General features: G+C 40.9%; 2 protein-coding genes and 1 pseudogene across 2 annotated transcripts in view; 1 reads left to right on the top strand and 2 right to left on the bottom strand.

Annotated features, from left to right (window-relative positions):
* Positions 1 to 1,322, top strand: part of LOC138918376 (mitochondrial ornithine transporter 1-like) — a 153,476-nt gene extending 152,154 nt beyond the window's left edge. Inside the window, exon 22 of the transcript XR_011427704.1 lies at positions 170 to 1,322. The gene's annotated coding sequence lies outside the window, so the exon portion shown is untranslated. The remainder of the gene's footprint in view (positions 1 to 169) is intronic.
* LOC138918368 (phosphatidylinositol 3,4,5-trisphosphate 3-phosphatase TPTE2-like) overlaps positions 1 to 14,799 on the bottom strand; it is a 156,949-nt pseudogene extending 142,150 nt beyond the window's left edge.
* The window catches only part of LOC138918369 (phosphatidylinositol 3,4,5-trisphosphate 3-phosphatase TPTE2-like), a 444,167-nt gene that overhangs the window by 391,652 nt on the left and 25,787 nt on the right, over positions 1 to 26,728 (bottom strand). The gene's annotated exons all lie outside the window — the stretch shown is intronic.

Genomic DNA, 26,728 nt, shown 5'->3' on the forward strand with positions numbered 1-26,728 from the left:
GAACCTTACTCTCACGTGTAATTGCATCGAGGTTGAATTTAGCTCAAAATTCAACTCCAGGTTGTAGGTACACATTTCCCCAGCTCCTCCTAATTTCCTGATCCTCAACACCCTCCACCACATCCTGACCCTTCATGTATCATGTATGTCTTTTCTGTTCCTCATACAGGGTTCAGATGACTGCAGGTCTGAGGCACGGGCTCCCTCCAGTATGACGGTGGCTTGGCATTCGGGACACCAGCTTTAGATGGTGGCAGAGCTCTGGAGGCTGACGAAAGGAGCCGAGGTCTGTTTAGCTCCATTCTCTTCTGCTGAGAGCTCCACTGCTCCCTCTCCACTGCTACCGTCTCCTTGCTCCAAATAGGATTCTCTCCTCTCCTGGCCCACTCTAGCAGAGTCTTACACACAGGCATTCTGAGAGTTTCCTCAAAGCTTTGGCTACTACTTTCTAAGGCTCACAAACAAACCGTGAGTAAGAAGTCTCCCTCTTCTGACTCCTCCTTCCTTTGGCCACCTAGGCCCAACAGGAAAGAAAGTTACCTACAGAAGCTTATAGTCTCTTATGGAAACCTGTTGTTGCCATCGATGCCCCCCATACCTTTCACCACTCAGATCACTCATGTCAACTCACCCCATCTTGTCACTGTTGCCAGACGACATTCGGGAAGAATCCATAACCCTGCCATAGAGTAAAAACCATGTACAAAAAATAGAGTCAGACATTTTGGAAGATAATCAGGTTCTTTTTCCCAACAGAATTGCAGCACACAAAAAGTAAAGTCACGAGGAAACACGACAGAAACAAAAGCATCCGTTTCAGGGTCCAGCACTGGAACCTCTGACACAGTTTCCGGGTTCTGTATGTGCGTGTGTGCGTGTCTGTGTGTCCCTGTGTGTATCCACTGGAAAGAGAATGAAGGGAACAAGGGAGACATAGCATTCATGATTACACCTCCTTCCTTCTTCACCATTTTGTTTCTCCTTCATGCACTCTGGAATCAATTTGGGAAACGTGAGAGGGATCTGAGTGTGTCGGGATGGGGAGGTGCATCCAAGTAAGAGCTAACACAGAGATATAGATAGAAAGAGAATACACAAGAACAATGAACACACAGTGTCAGGGCCTAGTCCCTGGTTGTTATCTGGTAGGAAAGAAACAAGTAGGAAGGTCAACGATGACCAAATGATGATTAAAAGATTTTCTGACCTGCGTGAAGACCATGCGTTTACAATGATTCTTTTTCTTTTTCTTTTTCTCTACAGTCCTCTCAGAAAACGTTATCTGGTTATATTATCCAAAATCAAGACTTTTCACCTCAAAACTGGCTTGGGTAATCTTTTCTCTATTTATCTTTTTCTTCATCTACAAAATAAGACACTTGCAAAATGCACTTTGAGTCTGTCACCTTCACAGTATCATGCTAATATTCAGCATTGCACAAATATTATTGATTTTTGGACAGCCTGCACTCTTCACCAAATTCTTTCAAATTTCATTAACTCTGTATCTGGCAACAATATACATTAGTACGTATATCTTAAAGTTCAAATACACTTAAAGGTTCTCATCAAAGTAACACACCCTGATAATTTCCAGAGAAATCATGGGTTCCTATCAAGACGCCAAATGGTACGGCATGTTGCATCCTCCTCCCAAAACTTCAGAAGTCTAAGGAACTATGCATTCCCAGAAATAACAAGAGTGACAACCCTGGGAAATGACAGAGGCCTGAAGGCTGTCTCTTAATTGGTGGGTAGCCTGGGGTTAGGGGCAGTGGGTGGCAGCCTTGAGGGGCTCAGTGTGAGGGAAAATTTTAAGGACCGTTCTTGCCTCTCCCCTGAGTTGCTTGGAAGCGATCACTTTCCTTTCTCAGCAGAAACAAGTAGCAACCACCCAGATGTAGCTAGGATAAAATTAGAGTAGCATTAGGTTAGCTGATGAAAGCAGGGAAGGGCTGAACAATCCTTGATCCTTCACTCCTCCACCTCCTCCGTCTCCCAAGCCCCAGGTGACAACCTCAAATGCCTCCTCAAATGCCGCTTTCCCCAAGAGCTCAAAGGTGACAGATCCTGACCACAGGAGTTGAGTAGTCACAGTGTTTCACGGTTTCTGAGACTGTCTGCGCCTGGGGCCATCACCTGCCCTCATATTAAACTTACTTAGAAAAACACACCTTAGGTCCTAGGTCTCAACAAAGGTGACTATATAATACAGCACCCAAGAGAGGACACTTCTGAGAGTGAAAAGGACACACTATTAATAATTATTCTGAGATAACAGCCACAGACTGAGATGGTCCCAAGCAAAACGTTAGCCCTTCTCTAATACAAGATGCCAGACAGAGTAGCCAACAGCCACAAGGAATGAAAGCTCACAAGTCAAAACAATTACATACCTGAGGAGTACAACGACTGAAAAAGAAATACAACAAAGTGAGCAACATAGACCATTTGAAGTAGAACTACTGGAACATACTGGAACATAAGCATGACAAATACACTTAAAGATACAAGGGAAGATGTTAGTAGCACGAAGTGACAATGAGAAAGCATAAGGAAAACCTCATGAGGAAATAGGTGTAAAAGGACGATTGTTAAAGACTTAAGTCATGGGATAAATAGCAGTGTGGATACATGAGAACAGCAAATTATTTAGACATGGAAAATGACATTGAGAAACTCTCCCAGGAAACAGAATAAAACAATAAAGTGAGAGAATATTTAAAAGAACAGCAGTGTGATATGGTGGGTAAAAAAAGACATCTAACATCTGAAATAAATGAAATCCAAGACAACTAAGATGAAAAAAAAAGAAAACAGAGAAGAGGTAATATTCAAAAACTAATGAAGATAAATTTCACAAAGTTAAAGAAGGAAGTAAAAAATTATCTGTAAAGGATCCATGGAAATGAAGAGAAAATTCTAAAAGCTTCCAAAAAGAGCAAAGAAAATAAGAACAGACTGACACGATCTCTCTCTAGAGCAAACAGAACACATCTTGTTTGAGAGCACACAAGTGACATTTATGAAAACAGACAACATATTTGGACATAAACAAAGCATTAAAAACGTGCACGGGAGCAATATCATATAGATTTTCTCTGACCGTATCGCAACTGCAACAGCTTTTTAAAAGTCAACATAATATCAAAGAAGAAAAAAGTTGAAGGACTGACATGAGCCAATGTCAAAATTCACTATAAAGCTACAGCAATCAAGACAGTGTGGTACTGGTGAAAGAACAGACAAATGGACCAAAGGAGCAGAACAGAGAGCCTAGAAATAGATGCCCGTTAACATACTCCACCGTTCTTTGACAAAGGAGCACAGACCATACAATGGAGCAAAGACAGTCTTATCAACGAATGGTGCTGGAAGAACTGGACATCCACGTGCGAGACAGTGAACGTGCACATGGCCCTTTACACCTTTACAAAACGGAAATCAAAATGCATTATAGACCCACATGTCAAAAGCAAAACTCTAGAATTCCTAGAAGACAGTAACACGGAAGAAAACCGAGATGACCTCTTTAGAAACATGACTTTCTAGATGTGACAGCAAAATCAAGATCATGAAAGGAATAACTGATAAGCTGGATTTCATTAACATTTTAAACTGCTGCTCCACAAGACACAATGTCAAGAGGATAAAATCACAAGCCACAGACTGGGAGAAAATATTTGCAAAAGGCACAGTTGATAAAGGAATAACAAATATACAAATACGCAAAGAAATCTTAAAACTAAACAACAAGAACACACACAACCAGATTAAAAAATGGGGCAAACAACTTAACAGACATCTGGCCAAAGAAGACATAAAAATGGCAACTAAGAGTATGAGACGATGCTCCACATCATATGGCTCCAGGGAAATGCAAATTGAACAACAATGAGATACCACTACACACCTGTTAGAATAGTCAAAATATGGAACACTAACAACAGCAATTGCTGACAAGCATGTGGAGCATTGGAGACACTCATTCAGTATGGGTGGCAAGGCAAAACGGAACAGCCACTCTGGAAGGCAGTTTAGGGGTTTCTTACAAAACCAAGCATAACCCTTAACGTACGATCCAGCTTAACATACGCTCCTTAGTATTTACCCAAAGGAGTTCAAAACTTACACGCAGATGAAAACCTGCACACAAATGTTGATAGCAGCTTTACTCGTAATCGCCAAAAAGCGGAAGCAACCAAGATGTCCTGCACCAGATGAACGGATAAACAAACCGTGGTACATCTAGTCAACGGCATATTATTCAGCGCTAAAAAGCATCGAGCTATCAAGCTGTGAAAAGAAACCTTACATGCATGTTACTTTGTGAAAGAAGCCAATCTGAAAAGGTTGCATACTGTATGAGGCCAACTATATGACATTCTGGACGTGGCAAAATTGGGGCGACAGGAAGAGATCGGTGGTTGCCAGGAGTTGGCGGGGAGAAGGATGAATAGGCGGAGCACAAAGGATTTTTAGGGCAGTGAAAATACTCCATCGTTATGAAACTCTAATGACAGATTCATGTCATTCTACTTTTATCCAAACCCATAGAATGTATGACACCAAGAGTGAGTCGCAATGTAAACCATAAATCAGATAATATTCTATTATGGCTTTCATTTTCCAATTCTGGTAATCGTATTATGGTTACGGAAGTGAAAATTTTCTGATTTTGATCACTGTGCTGTGGTTAGGTGTCCCTGAAGGTAGAAAAATAAAACTGAAATATTCAGGAGTAAAGGGTATGTGGTCTGCATTTTCTCTCTAATGATTCAGGAATAGAGCCTAAGTGTGTAGGAAGGTGTGTGTCACGTGTGTGTCTATCAAACATCTTCTGCCTCAACTCACATTAAAATCAGGTCTAGATACAGGTATATTGAGAGAGAGAGCTCTTTCTATGTGTATATCTATATCTAAACGTATTTTCTTTCTCTCTCTCTCTTTCTATATATCTATAGATAGATAGATAGATAGATAGATTTATGTCTATATACCTACATATCCATATGATGGGAGTAACAAAGGAAATGTGACAAAATGTTAACAATTGGAAAAGTAAGTAAAGGGTATACTGGAGCTTTTGGAACCATTTGCGAGAAATTTCTGTATGTGTTGGAATATTGTTCAGTCTTAAAAAGAAATGAAATTCGGACACACGCTGCAACATGGATTGACTTTGAGGGCATTGTGCTAAATGAAATAACTAGTCACAAGAAGACAAATTTTGCATGATTCCACTGACATGACATACCTAGAGTAGTCAAACTCACAGAGACAGAAGGTAGAATGGTGGTTGCCAAGAGCTTGGGAAAGGGGCAACGGGGAGAGTAGTTTAATGTGTACAGAGTTTCAGTTTTGCAAGACGAGAAGAGTTCTGCAGGTTGGCTGCACAACAATATGAAGGTACCTAACGCTACAGAATGGCACACTTAAAAATGCTGAAGATGATCTATTTTAGGTTACATGCATTTACCACAATTTAGAAATCTGCATAAGTTTCGAATTCTTACAATGGAAAAAGTGTTTCAAAAATAGCTCTCCTGGTGCTTGTTCTGGTGAAAATGAGATTGGGGAAAAAAGGAGATAGTACAAAAAAGCTGACGTTGCAAAACCAAAAATTTTCTGTCTCAACTCATCCTACTTTCAACCTATTCTCCCAAGGAAACTTGAAAGTGCATTTAGAACAATGCCCCTTATTGAGTCTATGTCTTGATTTGCTCTGTCAACCTCCTGACTAAAGACTCAAAGGGCTATCTTCACTGTGTCTCTCCAAACTCTGTCTGGAGTCGGCTCCCTGTTTTGTGGTCAGCTCTCACTCTTCTCAGCATTCACGTGGGAGAGGGAACATCGAGCTGCACAGACTCTCCAGCCCTTAAAAGCCCATATAGCGGCAGAGACAACATACCCTCTCCTCATCCCAGACATCACCCCTAAAGATGTCCACATACCTGGGAATGCACAGTCTAGGAGTGCATCTCTAGAAAAGCCTACCTCTCTAGAAAGCTACAGTTGGTACGTCTACGGTTCACGATTGGAGTTTGTATTGTTTGCAGAGCCTCAAGCATGACCCCTCATTGCCTTGCCAGTGCTACTAGGATTGAGCCAAAACCATTCAGCAGAGCCTACAATGCCCTTCAAAATCTGGCCCTGCCAGCCCTCATCCTTGTGGAGCACCTCTCTCCCCTCAATCCTGTTCTCCAGTCCTGACCTCCTTTTATTTCCTCCCAAGAGCCATATGCCTTCCAACACTGCTCAATGACGTCAGAAAAAGAAGTGAGAGGTATAAGGACTGGACAGGAAAAATGAAAATTATCGCTGTGTTCAGATGACATGACTAAGTACACGGAAAATTTTTGTTCCATCTAATAAGCACTTAAATGGTATTTATTACGTGCCAGACATCGTCCTAAGTGTTTAACACTTATTTGGTCCTCATAACAAATCATCACGGAGCCTGGAGAGTTGTTCTATGTTAACGTAAACACCAAGAAATGCAACAACCTGTCATTTGAGATTTCCTACATGGGACAGTGATGTGACCCACTTATTTGAACAAGGATTCTGTGAATCTAAGAATATGATAAACATGACTAACATCTAAGAATATGATAAACATGACTTAGCTCAGTGGATCCGAAATTTTAGAAAAGATCTTAGAATCATTGTCCAGAATACTCCGCATTCCCATGGATAATGCCGCGTCTGCATTTCACTCATTCTCTCTCTCTCTCTCTCTGAGTATATACGTCACCTTTTGTTGGTGGTTCCATCACAGACTACTTCTGTCAGTTCATCGGGGTCATTTCTAAAGAATTAAAAGCATATATGATCAGACTCCTAGTGACTTCATAGAGTTACACTCTTGTTTGCAATTAGTTACAAGTAGTCTTCAAGTGGTAAACTGGTTGAACCCTAAAAACTTATGTGGATGTTAGTTATTTGGAAACTAGTATTTTAATCTTCCCTAGAAATAGGGCTTTCTATAGTTGTAACGAAGATCTTCGGCCGGTCAAAAAGCCTAATGAATGAAGATATTGAAATACAATTCTTCACTACTGAACCTTACTCTCACGTGTAATTGCATCGAGGTTGAATTTAGCTCAAAATTCAACTCCAGGTTGTAGGTACACATTTCCCCAGCTCCTCCTAATTTCCTGATCCTCAACACCCTCCACCACATCCTGACCCTTCATGTATCATGTATGTCTTTTCTGTTCCTCATACAGGGTTCAGATGACTGCAGGTCTGAGGCACGGGCTCCCTCCAGTATGACGGTGGCTTGGCATTCGGGACACCAGCTTTAGATGGTGGCAGAGCTCTGGAGGCTGACGAAAGGAGCCGAGGTCTGTTTAGCTCCATTCTCTTCTGCTGAGAGCTCCACTGCTCCCTCTCCACTGCTACCGTCTCCTTGCTCCAAATAGGATTCTCTCCTCTCCTGGCCCACTCTAGCAGAGTCTTACACACAGGCATTCTGAGAGTTTCCTCAAAGCTTTGGCTACTACTTTCTAAGGCTCACAAACAAACCGTGAGTAAGAAGTCTCCCTCTTCTGACTCCTCCTTCCTTTGGCCACCTAGGCCCAACAGGAAAGAAAGTTACCTACAGAAGCTTATAGTCTCTTATGGAAACCTGTTGTTGCCATCGATGCCCCCCATACCTTTCACCACTCAGATCACTCATGTCAACTCACCCCATCTTGTCACTGTTGCCAGACGACATTCGGGAAGAATCCATAACCCTGCCATAGAGTAAAAACCATGTACAAAAAATAGAGTCAGACATTTTGGAAGATAATCAGGTTCTTTTTCCCAACAGAATTGCAGCACACAAAAAGTAAAGTCACGAGGAAACACGACAGAAACAAAAGCATCCGTTTCAGGGTCCAGCACTGGAACCTCTGACACAGTTTCCGGGTTCTGTATGTGCGTGTGTGCGTGTCTGTGTGTCCCTGTGTGTATCCACTGGAAAGAGAATGAAGGGAACAAGGGAGACATAGCATTCATGATTACACCTCCTTCCTTCTTCACCATTTTGTTTCTCCTTCATGCACTCTGGAATCAATTTGGGAAACGTGAGAGGGATCTGAGTGTGTCGGGATGGGGAGGTGCATCCAAGTAAGAGCTAACACAGAGATATAGATAGAAAGAGAATACACAAGAACAATGAACACACAGTGTCAGGGCCTAGTCCCTGGTTGTTATCTGGTAGGAAAGAAACAAGTAGGAAGGTCAACGATGACCAAATGATGATTAAAAGATTTTCTGACCTGCGTGAAGACCATGCGTTTACAATGATTCTTTTTCTTTTTCTTTTTCTCTACAGTCCTCTCAGAAAACGTTATCTGGTTATATTATCCAAAATCAAGACTTTTCACCTCAAAACTGGCTTGGGTAATCTTTTCTCTATTTATCTTTTTCTTCATCTACAAAATAAGACACTTGCAAAATGCACTTTGAGTCTGTCACCTTCACAGTATCATGCTAATATTCAGCATTGCACAAATATTATTGATTTTTGGACAGCCTGCACTCTTCACCAAATTCTTTCAAATTTCATTAACTCTGTATCTGGCAACAATATACATTAGTACGTATATCTTAAAGTTCAAATACACTTAAAGGTTCTCATCAAAGTAACACACCCTGATAATTTCCAGAGAAATCATGGGTTCCTATCAAGACGCCAAATGGTACGGCATGTTGCATCCTCCTCCCAAAACTTCAGAAGTCTAAGGAACTATGCATTCCCAGAAATAACAAGAGTGACAACCCTGGGAAATGACAGAGGCCTGAAGGCTGTCTCTTAATTGGTGGGTAGCCTGGGGTTAGGGGCAGTGGGTGGCAGCCTTGAGGGGCTCAGTGTGAGGGAAAATTTTAAGGACCGTTCTTGCCTCTCCCCTGAGTTGCTTGGAAGCGATCACTTTCCTTTCTCAGCAGAAACAAGTAGCAACCACCCAGATGTAGCTAGGATAAAATTAGAGTAGCATTAGGTTAGCTGATGAAAGCAGGGAAGGGCTGAACAATCCTTGATCCTTCACTCCTCCACCTCCTCCGTCTCCCAAGCCCCAGGTGACAACCTCAAATGCCTCCTCAAATGCCGCTTTCCCCAAGAGCTCAAAGGTGACAGATCCTGACCACAGGAGTTGAGTAGTCACAGTGTTTCACGGTTTCTGAGACTGTCTGCGCCTGGGGCCATCACCTGCCCTCATATTAAACTTACTTAGAAAAACACACCTTAGGTCCTAGGTCTCAACAAAGGTGACTATATAATACAGCACCCAAGAGAGGACACTTCTGAGAGTGAAAAGGACACACTATTAATAATTATTCTGAGATAACAGCCACAGACTGAGATGGTCCCAAGCAAAACGTTAGCCCTTCTCTAATACAAGATGCCAGACAGAGTAGCCAACAGCCACAAGGAATGAAAGCTCACAAGTCAAAACAATTACATACCTGAGGAGTACAACGACTGAAAAAGAAATACAACAAAGTGAGCAACATAGACCATTTGAAGTAGAACTACTGGAACATACTGGAACATAAGCATGACAAATACACTTAAAGATACAAGGGAAGATGTTAGTAGCACGAAGTGACAATGAGAAAGCATAAGGAAAACCTCATGAGGAAATAGGTGTAAAAGGACGATTGTTAAAGACTTAAGTCATGGGATAAATAGCAGTGTGGATACATGAGAACAGCAAATTATTTAGACATGGAAAATGACATTGAGAAACTCTCCCAGGAAACAGAATAAAACAATAAAGTGAGAGAATATTTAAAAGAACAGCAGTGTGATATGGTGGGTAAAAAAAGACATCTAACATCTGAAATAAATGAAATCCAAGACAACTAAGATGAAAAAAAAAGAAAACAGAGAAGAGGTAATATTCAAAAACTAATGAAGATAAATTTCACAAAGTTAAAGAAGGAAGTAAAAAATTATCTGTAAAGGATCCATGGAAATGAAGAGAAAATTCTAAAAGCTTCCAAAAAGAGCAAAGAAAATAAGAACAGACTGACACGATCTCTCTCTAGAGCAAACAGAACACATCTTGTTTGAGAGCACACAAGTGACATTTATGAAAACAGACAACATATTTGGACATAAACAAAGCATTAAAAACGTGCACGGGAGCAATATCATATAGATTTTCTCTGACCGTATCGCAACTGCAACAGCTTTTTAAAAGTCAACATAATATCAAAGAAGAAAAAAGTTGAAGGACTGACATGAGCCAATGTCAAAATTCACTATAAAGCTACAGCAATCAAGACAGTGTGGTACTGGTGAAAGAACAGACAAATGGACCAAAGGAGCAGAACAGAGAGCCTAGAAATAGATGCCCGTTAACATACTCCACCGTTCTTTGACAAAGGAGCACAGACCATACAATGGAGCAAAGACAGTCTTATCAACGAATGGTGCTGGAAGAACTGGACATCCACGTGCGAGACAGTGAACGTGCACATGGCCCTTTACACCTTTACAAAACGGAAATCAAAATGCATTATAGACCCACATGTCAAAAGCAAAACTCTAGAATTCCTAGAAGACAGTAACACGGAAGAAAACCGAGATGACCTCTTTAGAAACATGACTTTCTAGATGTGACAGCAAAATCAAGATCATGAAAGGAATAACTGATAAGCTGGATTTCATTAACATTTTAAACTGCTGCTCCACAAGACACAATGTCAAGAGGATAAAATCACAAGCCACAGACTGGGAGAAAATATTTGCAAAAGGCACAGTTGATAAAGGAATAACAAATATACAAATACGCAAAGAAATCTTAAAACTAAACAACAAGAACACACACAACCAGATTAAAAAATGGGGCAAACAACTTAACAGACATCTGGCCAAAGAAGACATAAAAATGGCAACTAAGAGTATGAGACGATGCTCCACATCATATGGCTCCAGGGAAATGCAAATTGAACAACAATGAGATACCACTACACACCTGTTAGAATAGTCAAAATATGGAACACTAACAACAGCAATTGCTGACAAGCATGTGGAGCATTGGAGACACTCATTCAGTATGGGTGGCAAGGCAAAACGGAACAGCCACTCTGGAAGGCAGTTTAGGGGTTTCTTACAAAACCAAGCATAACCCTTAACGTACGATCCAGCTTAACATACGCTCCTTAGTATTTACCCAAAGGAGTTCAAAACTTACACGCAGATGAAAACCTGCACACAAATGTTGATAGCAGCTTTACTCGTAATCGCCAAAAAGCGGAAGCAACCAAGATGTCCTGCACCAGATGAACGGATAAACAAACCGTGGTACATCTAGTCAACGGCATATTATTCAGCGCTAAAAAGCATCGAGCTATCAAGCTGTGAAAAGAAACCTTACATGCATGTTACTTTGTGAAAGAAGCCAATCTGAAAAGGTTGCATACTGTATGAGGCCAACTATATGACATTCTGGACGTGGCAAAATTGGGGCGACAGGAAGAGATCGGTGGTTGCCAGGAGTTGGCGGGGAGAAGGATGAATAGGCGGAGCACAAAGGATTTTTAGGGCAGTGAAAATACTCCATCGTTATGAAACTCTAATGACAGATTCATGTCATTCTACTTTTATCCAAACCCATAGAATGTATGACACCAAGAGTGAGTCGCAATGTAAACCATAAATCAGATAATATTCTATTATGGCTTTCATTTTCCAATTCTGGTAATCGTATTATGGTTACGGAAGTGAAAATTTTCTGATTTTGATCACTGTGCTGTGGTTAGGTGTCCCTGAAGGTAGAAAAATAAAACTGAAATATTCAGGAGTAAAGGGTATGTGGTCTGCATTTTCTCTCTAATGATTCAGGAATAGAGCCTAAGTGTGTAGGAAGGTGTGTGTCACGTGTGTGTCTATCAAACATCTTCTGCCTCAACTCACATTAAAATCAGGTCTAGATACAGGTATATTGAGAGAGAGAGCTCTTTCTATGTGTATATCTATATCTAAACGTATTTTCTTTCTCTCTCTCTCTTTCTATATATCTATAGATAGATAGATAGATAGATAGATTTATGTCTATATACCTACATATCCATATGATGGGAGTAACAAAGGAAATGTGACAAAATGTTAACAATTGGAAAAGTAAGTAAAGGGTATACTGGAGCTTTTGGAACCATTTGCGAGAAATTTCTGTATGTGTTGGAATATTGTTCAGTCTTAAAAAGAAATGAAATTCGGACACACGCTGCAACATGGATTGACTTTGAGGGCATTGTGCTAAATGAAATAACTAGTCACAAGAAGACAAATTTTGCATGATTCCACTGACATGACATACCTAGAGTAGTCAAACTCACAGAGACAGAAGGTAGAATGGTGGTTGCCAAGAGCTTGGGAAAGGGGCAACGGGGAGAGTAGTTTAATGTGTACAGAGTTTCAGTTTTGCAAGACGAGAAGAGTTCTGCAGGTTGGCTGCACAACAATATGAAGGTACCTAACGCTACAGAATGGCACACTTAAAAATGCTGAAGATGATCTATTTTAGGTTACATGCATTTACCACAATTTAGAAATCTGCATAAGTTTCGAATTCTTACAATGGAAAAAGTGTTTCAAAAATAGCTCTCCTGGTGCTTGTTCTGGTGAAAATGAGATTGGGGAAAAAAGGAGATAGTACAAAAAAGCTGACGTTGCAAAACCAAAAATTTTCTGTCTCAACTCATCCTACTTTCAACCTATTCTCCCAAGGAAACTTGAAAGTGCATTTAGAACAATGCCCCTTATTGAGTCTATGTCTTGATTTGCTCTGTCAACCTCCTGACTAAAGACTCAAAGGGCTATCTTCACTGTGTCTCTCCAAACTCTGTCTGGAGTCGGCTCCCTGTTTTGTGGTCAGCTCTCACTCTTCTCAGCATTCACGTGGGAGAGGGAACATCGAGCTGCACAGACTCTCCAGCCCTTAAAAGCCCATATAGCGGCAGAGACAACATACCCTCTCCTCATCCCAGACATCACCCCTAAAGATGTCCACATACCTGGGAATGCACAGTCTAGGAGTGCATCTCTAGAAAAGCCTACCTCTCTAGAAAGCTACAGTTGGTACGTCTACGGTTCACGATTGGAGTTTGTATTGTTTGCAGAGCCTCAAGCATGACCCCTCATTGCCTTGCCAGTGCTACTAGGATTGAGCCAAAACCATTCAGCAGAGCCTACAATGCCCTTCAAAATCTGGCCCTGCCAGCCCTCATCCTTGTGGAGCACCTCTCTCCCCTCAATCCTGTTCTCCAGTCCTGACCTCCTTTTATTTCCTCCCAAGAGCCATATGCCTTCCAACACTGCTCAATGACGTCAGAAAAAGAAGTGAGAGGTATAAGGACTGGACAGGAAAAATGAAAATTATCGCTGTGTTCAGATGACATGACTAAGTACACGGAAAATTTTTGTTCCATCTAATAAGCACTTAAATGGTATTTATTACGTGCCAGACATCGTCCTAAGTGTTTAACACTTATTTGGTCCTCATAACAAATCATCACGGAGCCTGGAGAGTTGTTCTATGTTAACGTAAACACCAAGAAATGCAACAACCTGTCATTTGAGATTTCCTACATGGGACAGTGATGTGACCCACTTATTTGAACAAGGATTCTGTGAATCTAAGAATATGATAAACATGACTAACATCTAAGAATATGATAAACATGACTTAGCTCAGTGGATCCGAAATTTTAGAAAAGATCTTAGAATCATTGTCCAGAATACTCCGCATTCCCATGGATAATGCCGCGTCTGCATTTCACTCATTCTCTCTCTCTCTCTCTCTGAGTATATACGTCACCTTTTGTTGGTGGTTCCATCACAGACTACTTCTGTCAGTTCATCGGGGTCATTTCTAAAGAATTAAAAGCATATATGATCAGACTCCTAGTGACTTCATAGAGTTACACTCTTGTTTGCAATTAGTTACAAGTAGTCTTCAAGTGGTAAACTGGTTGAACCCTAAAAACTTATGTGGATGTTAGTTATTTGGAAACTAGTATTTTAATCTTCCCTAGAAATAGGGCTTTCTATAGTTGTAACGAAGATCTTCGGCCGGTCAAAAAGCCTAATGAATGAAGATATTGAAATACAATTCTTCACTACTGAACCTTACTCTCACGTGTAATTGCATCGAGGTTGAATTTAGCTCAAAATTCAACTCCAGGTTGTAGGTACACATTTCCCCAGCTCCTCCTAATTTCCTGATCCTCAACACCCTCCACCACATCCTGACCCTTCATGTATCATGTATGTCTTTTCTGTTCCTCATACAGGGTTCAGATGACTGCAGGTCTGAGGCACGGGCTCCCTCCAGTATGACGGTGGCTTGGCATTCGGGACACCAGCTTTAGATGGTGGCAGAGCTCTGGAGGCTGACGAAAGGAGCCGAGGTCTGTTTAGCTCCATTCTCTTCTGCTGAGAGCTCCACTGCTCCCTCTCCACTGCTACCGTCTCCTTGCTCCAAATAGGATTCTCTCCTCTCCTGGCCCACTCTAGCAGAGTCTTACACACAGGCATTCTGAGAGTTTCCTCAAAGCTTTGGCTACTACTTTCTAAGGCTCACAAACAAACCGTGAGTAAGAAGTCTCCCTCTTCTGACTCCTCCTTCCTTTGGCCACCTAGGCCCAACAGGAAAGAAAGTTACCTACAGAAGCTTATAGTCTCTTATGGAAACCTGTTGTTGCCATCGATGCCCCCCATACCTTTCACCACTCAGATCACTCATGTCAACTCACCCCATCTTGTCACTGTTGCCAGACGACATTCGGGAAGAATCCATAACCCTGCCATAGAGTAAAAACCATGTACAAAAAATAGAGTCAGACATTTTGGAAGATAATCAGGTTCTTTTTCCCAACAGAATTGCAGCACACAAAAAGTAAAGTCACGAGGAAACACGACAGAAACAAAAGCATCCGTTTCAGGGTCCAGCACTGGAACCTCTGACACAGTTTCCGGGTTCTGTATGTGCGTGTGTGCGTGTCTGTGTGTCCCTGTGTGTATCCACTGGAAAGAGAATGAAGGGAACAAGGGAGACATAGCATTCATGATTACACCTCCTTCCTTCTTCACCATTTTGTTTCTCCTTCATGCACTCTGGAATCAATTTGGGAAACGTGAGAGGGATCTGAGTGTGTCGGGATGGGGAGGTGCATCCAAGTAAGAGCTAACACAGAGATATAGATAGAAAGAGAATACACAAGAACAATGAACACACAGTGTCAGGGCCTAGTCCCTGGTTGTTATCTGGTAGGAAAGAAACAAGTAGGAAGGTCAACGATGACCAAATGATGATTAAAAGATTTTCTGACCTGCGTGAAGACCATGCGTTTACAATGATTCTTTTTCTTTTTCTTTTTCTCTACAGTCCTCTCAGAAAACGTTATCTGGTTATATTATCCAAAATCAAGACTTTTCACCTCAAAACTGGCTTGGGTAATCTTTTCTCTATTTATCTTTTTCTTCATCTACAAAATAAGACACTTGCAAAATGCACTTTGAGTCTGTCACCTTCACAGTATCATGCTAATATTCAGCATTGCACAAATATTATTGATTTTTGGACAGCCTGCACTCTTCACCAAATTCTTTCAAATTTCATTAACTCTGTATCTGGCAACAATATACATTAGTACGTATATCTTAAAGTTCAAATACACTTAAAGGTTCTCATCAAAGTAACACACCCTGATAATTTCCAGAGAAATCATGGGTTCCTATCAAGACACCAAATGGTACGGCATGTTGCATCCTCCTCCCAAAACTTCAGAAGTCTAAGGAACTATGCATTCCCAGAAATAACAAGAGTGACAACCCTGGGAAATGACAGAGGCCTGAAGGCTGTCTCTTAATTGGTGGGTAGCCTGGGATTAGGGGCAGTGGGTGGCAGCCTTGAGGGGCTCAGTGTGAGGGAAAATTTTAAGGACCGTTCTTGCCTCTCCCCTGAGTTGCTTGGAAGCGATCACTTTCCTTTCTCAGCAGAAACAAGTAGCAACCACCCAGATGTAGCTAGGATAAAATTAGAGTAGCATTAGGTTAGCTGATGAAAGCAGGGAAGGGCTGAACAATCCTTGATCCTTCACTCCTCCACCTCCTCCGTCTCCCAAGCCCCAGGTGACAACCTCAAATGCCTCCTCAAATGCCGCTTTCCCCAAGAGCTCAAAGGTGACAGATCCTGACCACAGGAGTTGAGTGGTCACAGTGTTTCACGGTTTCTGAGACTGTCTGCGCCTGGGGCCATCACCTGCCCTCATATTAAACTTACTTAGAAAAACACACCTTAGGTCCTAGGTCTCAACAAAGGTGACTATATAATACAGCACCCAAGAGAGGACACTTCTGAGAGTGAAAAGGACACACTATTAATAATTATTCTGAGATAACAGCCACAGACTGAGATGGTCCCAAGCAAAACGTTAGCCCTTCTCTAATACAAGATGCCAGACAGAGTAGCCAACAGCCACAAGGAATGAAAGCTCACAAGTCAAAACAATTACATACCTGAGGAGTACAACGACTGAAAAAGAAATACAACAAAGTGAGCAACATAGACCATTTGAAGTAGAACTACTGGAACATACTGGAACATAAGCATGACAAATACACTTAAAGATACAAGGGAAGATGTTAGTAGCACGAAGTGACAATGAGAAAGCATAAGGAAAACCTCATGAGGAAATAGGTGTAAAAGGACGATTGTTAAAGACTTAAGTCATGGGATAAATAGCAGTGTGGATACATGAGAACAGCAAATTATTTAGACATGGAAAATGACATTGAGAAACTCTCCCAGGAAACAGAATAAAACAATAAAGTGAGAGAATATTTAAAAGAACAGCAGTGTGATATGGTGGGTAAAAAAAGACATCTAACATCTGAAATAAATGAAATCCAAGACAACTAAGATGAAAAAAAAAGAAAACAGAGAAGAGGTAATATTCAAAAACTAATGAAGATAAATTTCACAAAGTTAAAGAAGGAAGTAAAAAATTATCTGTAAAGGATCCATGGAAATGAAGAGAAAATTCTAAAAGCTTCCAAAAAGAGCAAAGAAAATAAGAACAGACTGACACGATCTCTCTCTAGAGCAAACAGAACACATCTTGTTTGAGAGCACACAAGTGACATTTATGAAAACAGACAACATATTTGGACATAAACAAAGCATTAAAAACGTGCACGGGAGCAATATCATATAGATTTTCTCTGACCGTATCGCAACTGCAACAGCTTTTTAAAAGTCAACATAATATCAAAGAAGAAAAAAGTTGAAGGACTGACATGAGCCAATGTCAAAATTCACTATAAAGCTACAGCAATCAAGACAGTGTGGTACTGGTGAAAGAACAGACAAATGGACCAAAGGAGCAGAACAGAGAGCCTAGAAATAGATGCCCGTTAACATACTCCACCGTTCTTTGACAAAGGAGCACAGACCATACAATGGAGCAAAGACAGTCTTATCAACGAATGGTGCTGGAAGAACTGGACATCCACGTGCGAGACAGTGAACGTGCACATGGCCCTTTACACCTTTACAAAACGGAAATCAAAATGCATTATAGACCCACATGTCAAAAGCAAAACTCTAGAATTCCTAGAAGACAGTAACACGGAAGAAAACCGAGATGACCTCTTTAGAAACATGACTTTCTAGATGTGACAGCAAAATCAAGATCATGAAAGGAATAACTGATAAGCTGGATTTCATTAACATTTTAAACTGCTGCTCCACAAGACACAATGTCAAGAGGATAAAATCACAAGCCACAGACTGGGAGAAAATATTTGCAAAAGGCACAGTTGATAAAGGAATAACAAATATACAAATACGCAAAGAAATCTTAAAACTAAACAACAAGAACACACACAACCAGATTAAAAAATGGGGCAAACAACTTAACAGACATCTGGCCAAAGAAGACATAAAAATGGCAACTAAGAGTATGAGACGATGCTCCACATCATATGGCTCCAGGGAAATGCAAATTGAACAACAATGAGATACCACTACACACCTGTTAGAATAGTCAAAATATGGAACACTAACAACAGCAATTGCTGACAAGCATGTGGAGCATTGGAGACACTCATTCAGTATGGGTGGCAAGGCAAAACGGAACAGCCACTCTGGAAGGCAGTTTAGGGGTTTCTTACAAAACCAAGCATAACCCTTAACGTACGATCCAGCTTAACATACGCTCCTTAGTATTTACCCAAAGGAGTTCAAAACTTACACGCAGATGAAAACCTGCACACAAATGTTGATAGCAGCTTTACTCGTAATCGCCAAAAAGCGGAAGCAACCAAGATGTCCTGCACCAGATGAACGGATAAACAAACCGTGGTACATCTAGTCAACGGCATATTATTCAGCGCTAAAAAGCATCGAGCTATCAAGCTGTGAAAAGAAACCTTACATGCATGTTACTTTGTGAAAGAAGCCAATCTGAAAAGGTTGCATACTGTATGAGGCCAACTATATGACATTCTGGACGTGGCAAAATTGGGGCGACAGGAAGAGATCGGTGGTTGCCAGGAGTTGGCGGGGAGAAGGATGAATAGGCGGAGCACAAAGGATTTTTAGGGCAGTGAAAATACTCCATCGTTATGAAACTCTAATGACAGATTCATGTCATTCTACTTTTATCCAAACCCATAGAATGTATGACACCAAGAGTGAGTCGCAATGTAAACCATAAATCAGATAATATTCTATTATGGCTTTCATTTTCCAATTCTGGTAATCGTATTATGGTTACGGAAGTGAAAATTTTCTGATTTTGATCACTGTGCTGTGGTTAGGTGTCCCTGAAGGTAGAAAAATAAAACTGAAATATTCAGGAGTAAAGGGTATGTGGTCTGCATTTTCTCTCTAATGATTCAGGAATAGAGCCTAAGTGTGTAGGAAGGTGTGTGTCACGTGTGTGTCTATCAAACATCTTCTGCCTCAACTCACATTAAAATCAGGTCTAGATACAGGTATATTGAGAGAGAGAGCTCTTTCTATGTGTATATCTATATCTAAACGTATTTTCTTTCTCTCTCTCTCTTTCTATATATCTATAGATAGATAGATAGATAGATAGATTTATGTCTATATACCTACATATCCATATGATGGGAGTAACAAAGGAAATGTGACAAAATGTTAACAATTGGAAAAGTAAGTAAAGGGTATACTGGAGCTTTTGGAACCATTTGCGAGAAATTTCTGTATGTGTTGGAATATTGTTCAGTCTTAAAAAGAAATGAAATTCGGACACACGCTGCAACATGGATTGACTTTGAGGGCATTGTGCTAAATGAAATAACTAGTCACAAGAAGACAAATTTTGCATGATTCCACTGACATGACATACCTAGAGTAGTCAAACTCACAGAGACAGAAGGTAGAATGGTGGTTGCCAAGAGCTTGGGAAAGGGGCAACGGGGAGAGTAGTTTAATGTGTACAGAGTTTCAGTTTTGCAAGACGAGAAGAGTTCTGCAGGTTGGCTGCACAACCATATGAAGGTACCTAACGCTACAGAATGGCACACTTAAAAATGCTGAAGATGATCTATTTTAGGTTACATGCATTTACCACAATTTAGAAATCTGCATAAGTTTCGAATTCTTACAATGGAAAAAGTGTTTCAAAAATAGCTCTCCTGGTGCTTGTTCTGGTGAAAATGAGATTGGGGAAAAAAGGAGATAGTACAAAAAAGCTGACGTTGCAAAACCAAAAATTTTCTGTCTCAACTCATCCTACTTTCAACCTATTCTCCCAAGGAAACTTGAAAGTGCATTTAGAACAATGCCCCTTATTGAGTCTATGTCTTGATTTGCTCTGTCAACCTCCTGACTAAAGACTCAAAGGGCTATCTTCACTGTGTCTCTCCAAACTCTGTCTGGAGTCGGCTCCCTGTTTTGTGGTCAGCTCTCACTCTTCTCAGCATTCACGTGGGAGAGGGAACATCGAGCTGCACAGACTCTCCAGCCCTTAAAAGCCCATATAGCGGCAGAGACAACATACCCTCTCCTCATCCCAGACATCACCCCTAAAGATGTCCACATACCTGGGAATGCACAGTCTAGGAGTGCATCTCTAGAAAAGCCTACCTCTCTAGAAAGCTACAGTTGGTACGTCTACGGTTCACGATTGGAGTTTGTATTGTTTGCAGAGCCTCAAGCATGACCCCTCATTGCCTTGCCAGTGCTACTAGGATTGAGCCAAAACCATTCAGCAGAGCCTACAATGCCCTTCAAAACCTGGCCCTGCCAGCCCTCATCCTTGTGGCGCACCTCTCTCCCCTCAATCCTGTTCTCCAGTCCTGACCTCCTTTTATTTCCTCCCAAGAGCCATATGCCTTCCAACACTGCTCAATGACGTCAGAAAAAGAAGTGAGAGGTATAAGGACTGGACAGGAAAAATGAAAATTATCGCTGTGTTCAGATGACATGACTAAGTACACGGAAAATTTTTGTTCCATCTAATAAGCACTTAAATGGTATTTATTACGTGCCAGACATCGTCCTAAGTGTTTAACACTTATTTGGTCCTCATAACAAATCATCACGGAGCCTGGAGAGTTGTTCTATGTTAACGTAAACACCAAGAAATGCAACAACCTGTCATTTGAGATTTCCTACATGGGACAGTGATGTGACCCACTTATTTGAACAAGGATTCTGTGAATCTAAGAATATGATAAACATGACTAACATCTAAGAATATGATAAACATGACTTAGCTCAGTGGATCCGAAATTTTAGAAAAGATCTTAGAATCATTGTCCAGAATACTCCGCATTCCCATGGACAATGCCGCGTCTGCATTTCACTCATTCTCTCTCTCTCTCTCTCTCTCTGAGTATATACGTCACCTTTTGTTGGTGGTTCCATCACAGACTACTTCTGTCAGTTCATCGGGGTCATTTCTAAAGAATTAAAAGCATATATGATCAGACTCCTAGTGACTTCATAGAGTTACACTCTTGTTTGCAATTAGTTACAAGTAGTCTTCAAGTGGTAAACTGGTTGAACCCTAAAAACTTATGTGGATGTCAGTTATTTGGAAACTAGTATTTTAATCTTCCCTAGAAATAGGGCTTTCTATAGTTGTAACGAAGATCTTCGGCCGGTCAAAAAGCCTAATGAATGAAGATATTGAAATACAATTCTTCACTACTGAACCTTACTCTCACGTGTAATTGCATCGAGGTTGAATTTAGCTCAAAATTCAACTCCAGGTTGTAGGTACACATTTCCCCAGCTCCTCCTAATTTCCTGATCCTCAACACCCTCCACCACATCCTGACCCTTCATGTATCATGTATGTCTTTTCTGTTCCTCATACAGGGTTCAGATGACTGCAGGTCTGAGGCACGGGCTCCCTCCAGTATGACGGTGGCTTGGCATTCGGGACACCAGCTTTAGATGGTGGCAGAGCTCTGGAGGCTGACGAAAGGAGCCGAGGTCTGTTTAGCTCCATTCTCTTCTGCTGAGAGCTCCACTGCTCCCTCTCCACTGCTACCGTCTCCTTGCTCCAAATAGGATTCTCTCCTCTCCTGGCCCACTCTAGCAGAGTCTTACACACAGGCATTCTGAGAGTTTCCTCAAAGCTTTGGCTACTACTTTCTAAGGCTCACAAACAAACCGTGAGTAAGAAGTCTCCCTCTTCTGACTCCTCCTTCCTTTGGCCACCTAGGCCCAACAGGAAAGAAAGTTACCTACAGAAGCTTATAGTCTCTTATGGAAACCTGTTGTTGCCATCGATGCCCCCCATACCTTTCACCACTCAGATCACTCATGTCAACTCACCCCATCTTGTCACTGTTGCCAGACGACATTCGGGAAGAATCCATAACCCTGCCATAGAGTAAAAACCATGTACAAAAAATAGAGTCAGACATTTTGGAAGATAATCAGGTTCTTTTTCCCAACAGAATTGCAGCACACAAAAAGTAAAGTCACGAGGAAACACGACAGAAACAAAAGCATCCGTTTCAGGGTCCAGCACTGGAACCTCTGACACAGTTTCCGGGTTCTGTATGTGCGTGTGTGCGTGTCTGTGTGTCCCTGTGTGTATCCACTGGAAAGAGAATGAAGGGAACAAGGGAGACATAGCATTCATGATTACACCTCCTTCCTTCTTCACCATTTTGTTTCTCCTTCATGCACTCTGGAATCAATTTGGGAAACGTGAGAGGGATCTGAGTGTGTCGGGATGGGGAGGTGCATCCAAGTAAGAGCTAACACAGAGATATAGATAGAAAGAGAATACACAAGAACAATGAACACACAGTGTCAGGGCCTAGTCCCTGGTTGTTATCTGGTAGGAAAGAAACAAGTAGGAAGGTCAACGATGACCAAATGATGATTAAAAGATTTTCTGACCTGCGTGAAGACCATGCGTTTACAATGATTCTTTTTCTTTTTCTTTTTCTCTACAGTCCTCTCAGAAAACGTTATCTGGTTATATTATCCAAAATCAAGACTTGTCACCTCAAAACTGGCTTGGGTAATCTTTTCTCTATTTATCTTTTTCTTCATCTACAAAATAAGACACTTGCAAAATGCACTTTGAGTCTGTCACCTTCACAGTATCATGCTAATATTCAGCATTGCACAAATATTATTGATTTTTGGACAGCCTGCACTCTTCACCAAATTCTTTCAAATTTCATTAACTCTGTATCTGGCAACAATATACATTAGTACGTATATCTTAAAGTTCAAATACACTTAAAGGTTCTCATCAAAGTAACACACCCTGATAATTTCCAGAGAAATCATGGGTTCCTATCAAGACACCAAATGGTACGGCATGTTGCATCCTCCTCCCAAAACTTCAGAAGTCTAAGGAACTATGCATTCCCAGAAATAACAAGAGTGACAACCCTGGGAAATGACAGAGGCCTGAAGGCTGTCTCTTAATTGGTGGGTAGCCTGGGGTTAGGGGCAGTGGGTGGCAGCCTTGAGGGGCTCAGTGTGAGGGAAAATTTTAAGGACCGTTCTTGCCTCTCCCCTGAGTTGCTTGGAAGCGATCACTTTCCTTTCTCAGCAGAAACAAGTAGCAACCACCCAGATGTAGCTAGGATAAAATTAGAGTAGCATTAGGTTAGCTGATGAAAGCAGGGAAGGGCTGAACAATCCTTGATCCTTCACTCCTCCACCTCCTCCGTCTCCCAAGCCCCAGGTGACAACCTCAAATGCCTCCTCAAATGCCGCTTTCCCCAAGAGCTCAAAGGTGACAGATCCTGACCACAGGAGTTGAGTGGTCACAGTGTTTCACGGTTTCTGAGACTGTCTGCGCCTGGGGCCATCACCTGCCCTCATATTAAACTTACTTAGAAAAACACACCTTAGGTCCTAGGTCTCAACAAAGGTGACTATATAATACAGCACCCAAGAGAGGACACTTCTGAGAGTGAAAAGGACACACTATTAATAATTATTCTGAGATAACAGCCACAGACTGAGATGGTCCCAAGCAAAACGTTAGCCCTTCTCTAATACAAGATGCCAGACAGAGTAGCCAACAGCCACAAGGAATGAAAGCTCACAAGTCAAAACAATTACATACCTGAGGAGTACAACGACTGAAAAAGAAATACAACAAAGTGAGCAACATAGACCATTTGAAGTAGAACTACTGGAACATACTGGAACATAAGCATGACAAATACACTTAAAGATACAAGGGAAGATGTTAGTAGCACGAAGTGACAATGAGAAAGCATAAGGAAAACCTCATGAGGAAATAGGTGTAAAAGGACGATTGTTAAAGACTTAAGTCATGGGATAAATAGCAGTGTGGATACATGAGAACAGCAAATTATTTAGACATGGAAAATGACATTGAGAAACTCTCCCAGGAAACAGAATAAAACAATAAAGTGAGAGAATATTTAAAAGAACAGCAGTGTGATATGGTGGGTAAAAAAAGACATCTAACATCTGAAATAAATGAAATCCAAGACAACTAAGATGAAAAAAAAAGAAAACAGAGAAGAGGTAATATTCAAAAACTAATGAAGATAAATTTCACAAAGTTAAAGAAGGAAGTAAAAAATTATCTGTAAAGGATCCATGGAAATGAAGAGAAAATTCTAAAAGCTTCCAAAAAGAGCAAAGAAAATAAGAACAGACTGACACGATCTCTCTCTAGAGCAAACAGAACACATCTTGTTTGAGAGCACACAAGTGACATTTATGAAAACAGACAACATATTTGGACATAAACAAAGCATTAAAAACGTGCACGGGAGCAATATCATATAGATTTTCTCTGACCGTATCGCAACTGCAACAGCTTTTTAAAAGTCAACATAATATCAAAGAAGAAAAAAGTTGAAGGACTGACATGAGCCAATGTCAAAATTCACTATAAAGCTACAGCAATCAAGACAGTGTGGTACTGGTGAAAGAACAGACAAATGGACCAAAGGAGCAGAACAGAGAGCCTAGAAATAGATGCCCGTTAACATACTCCACCGTTCTTTGACAAAGGAGCACAGACCATACAATGGAGCAAAGACAGTCTTATCAACGAATGGTGCTGGAAGAACTGGACATCCACGTGCGAGACAGTGAACGTGCACATGGCCCTTTACACCTTTACAAAACGGAAATCAAAATGCATTATAGACCCACATGTCAAAAGCAAAACTCTAGAATTCCTAGAAGACAGTAACACGGAAGAAAACCGAGATGACCTCTTTAGAAACATGACTTTCTAGATGTGACAGCAAAATCAAGATCATGAAAGGAATAACTGATAAGCTGGATTTCATTAACATTTTAAACTGCTGCTCCACAAGACACAATGTCAAGAGGATAAAATCACAAGCCACAGACTGGGAGAAAATATTTGCAAAAGGCACAGTTGATAAAGGAATAACAAATATACAAATACGCAAAGAAATCTTAAAACTAAACAACAAGAACACACACAACCAGATTAAAAAATGGGGCAAACAACTTAACAGACATCTGGCCAAAGAAGACATAAAAATGGCAACTAAGAGTATGAGACGATGCTCCACATCATATGGCTCCAGGGAAATGCAAATTGAACAACAATGAGATACCACTACACACCTGTTAGAATAGTCAAAATATGGAACACTAACAACAGCAATTGCTGACAAGCATGTGGAGCATTGGAGACACTCATTCAGTATGGGTGGCAAGGCAAAACGGAACAGCCACTCTGGAAGGCAGTTTAGGGGTTTCTTACAAAACCAAGCATAACCCTTAACGTACGATCCAGCTTAACATACGCTCCTTAGTATTTACCCAAAGGAGTTCAAAACTTACACGCAGATGAAAACCTGCACACAAATGTTGATAGCAGCTTTACTCGTAATCGCCAAAAAGCGGAAGCAACCAAGATGTCCTGCACCAGATGAACGGATAAACAAACCGTGGTACATCTAGTCAACGGCATATTATTCAGCGCTAAAAAGCATCGAGCTATCAAGCTGTGAAAAGAAACCTTACATGCATGTTACTTTGTGAAAGAAGCCAATCTGAAAAGGTTGCATACTGTATGAGGCCAACTATATGACATTCTGGACGTGGCAAAATTGGGGCGACAGGAAGAGATCGGTGGTTGCCAGGAGTTGGCGGGGAGAAGGATGAATAGGCGGAGCACAAAGGATTTTTAGGGCAGTGAAAATACTCCATCGTTATGAAACTCTAATGACAGATTCATGTCATTCTACTTTTATCCAAACCCATAGAATGTATGACACCAACAGTGAGTCGCAATGTAAACCATAAATCAGATAATATTCTATTATGGCTTTCATTTTCCAATTCTGGTAATCGTATTATGGTTACGGAAGTGAAAATTTTCTGATTTTGATCACTGTGCTGTGGTTAGGTGTCCCTGAAGGTAGAAAAATAAAACTGAAATATTCAGGAGTAAAGGGTATGTGGTCTGCATTTTCTCTCTAATGATTCAGGAATAGAGCCTAAGTGTGTAGGAAGGTGTGTGTCACGTGTGTGTCTATCAAACATCTTCTGCCTCAACTCACATTAAAATCAGGTCTAGATACAGGTATATTGAGAGAGAGAGCTCTTTCTATGTGTATATCTATATCTAAACGTATTTTCTTTCTCTCTCTCTCTTTCTATATATCTATAGATAGATAGATAGATAGATAGATTTATGTCTATATACCTACATATCCATATGATGGGAGTAACAAAGGAAATGTGACAAAATGTTAACAATTGGAAAAGTAAGTAAAGGGTATACTGGAGCTTTTGGAACCATTTGCGAGAAATTTCTGTATGTGTTGGAATATTGTTCAGTCTTAAAAAGAAATGAAATTCGGACACACGCTGCAACATGGATTGACTTTGAGGGCATTGTGCTAAATGAAATAACTAGTCACAAGAAGACAAATTTTGCATGATTCCACTGACATGACATACCTAGAGTAGTCAAACTCACAGAGACAGAAGGTAGAATGGTGGTTGCCAAGAGCTTGGGAAAGGGGCAACGGGGAGAGTAGTTTAATGTGTACAGAGTTTCAGTTTTGCAAGACGAGAAGAGTTCTGCAGGTTGGCTGCACAACAATATGAAGGTACCTAACGCTACAGAATGGCACACTTAAAAATGCTGAAGATGATCTATTTTAGGTTACATGCATTTACCACAATTTAGAAATCTGCATAAGTTTCGAATTCTTACAATGGAAAAAGTGTTTCAA

This window comes from Equus caballus, chromosome 17 (genome assembly GCF_041296265.1).
Source record: "Equus caballus isolate H_3958 breed thoroughbred chromosome 17, TB-T2T, whole genome shotgun sequence".
NCBI lineage: Eukaryota > Metazoa > Chordata > Mammalia > Perissodactyla > Equidae > Equus > Equus caballus.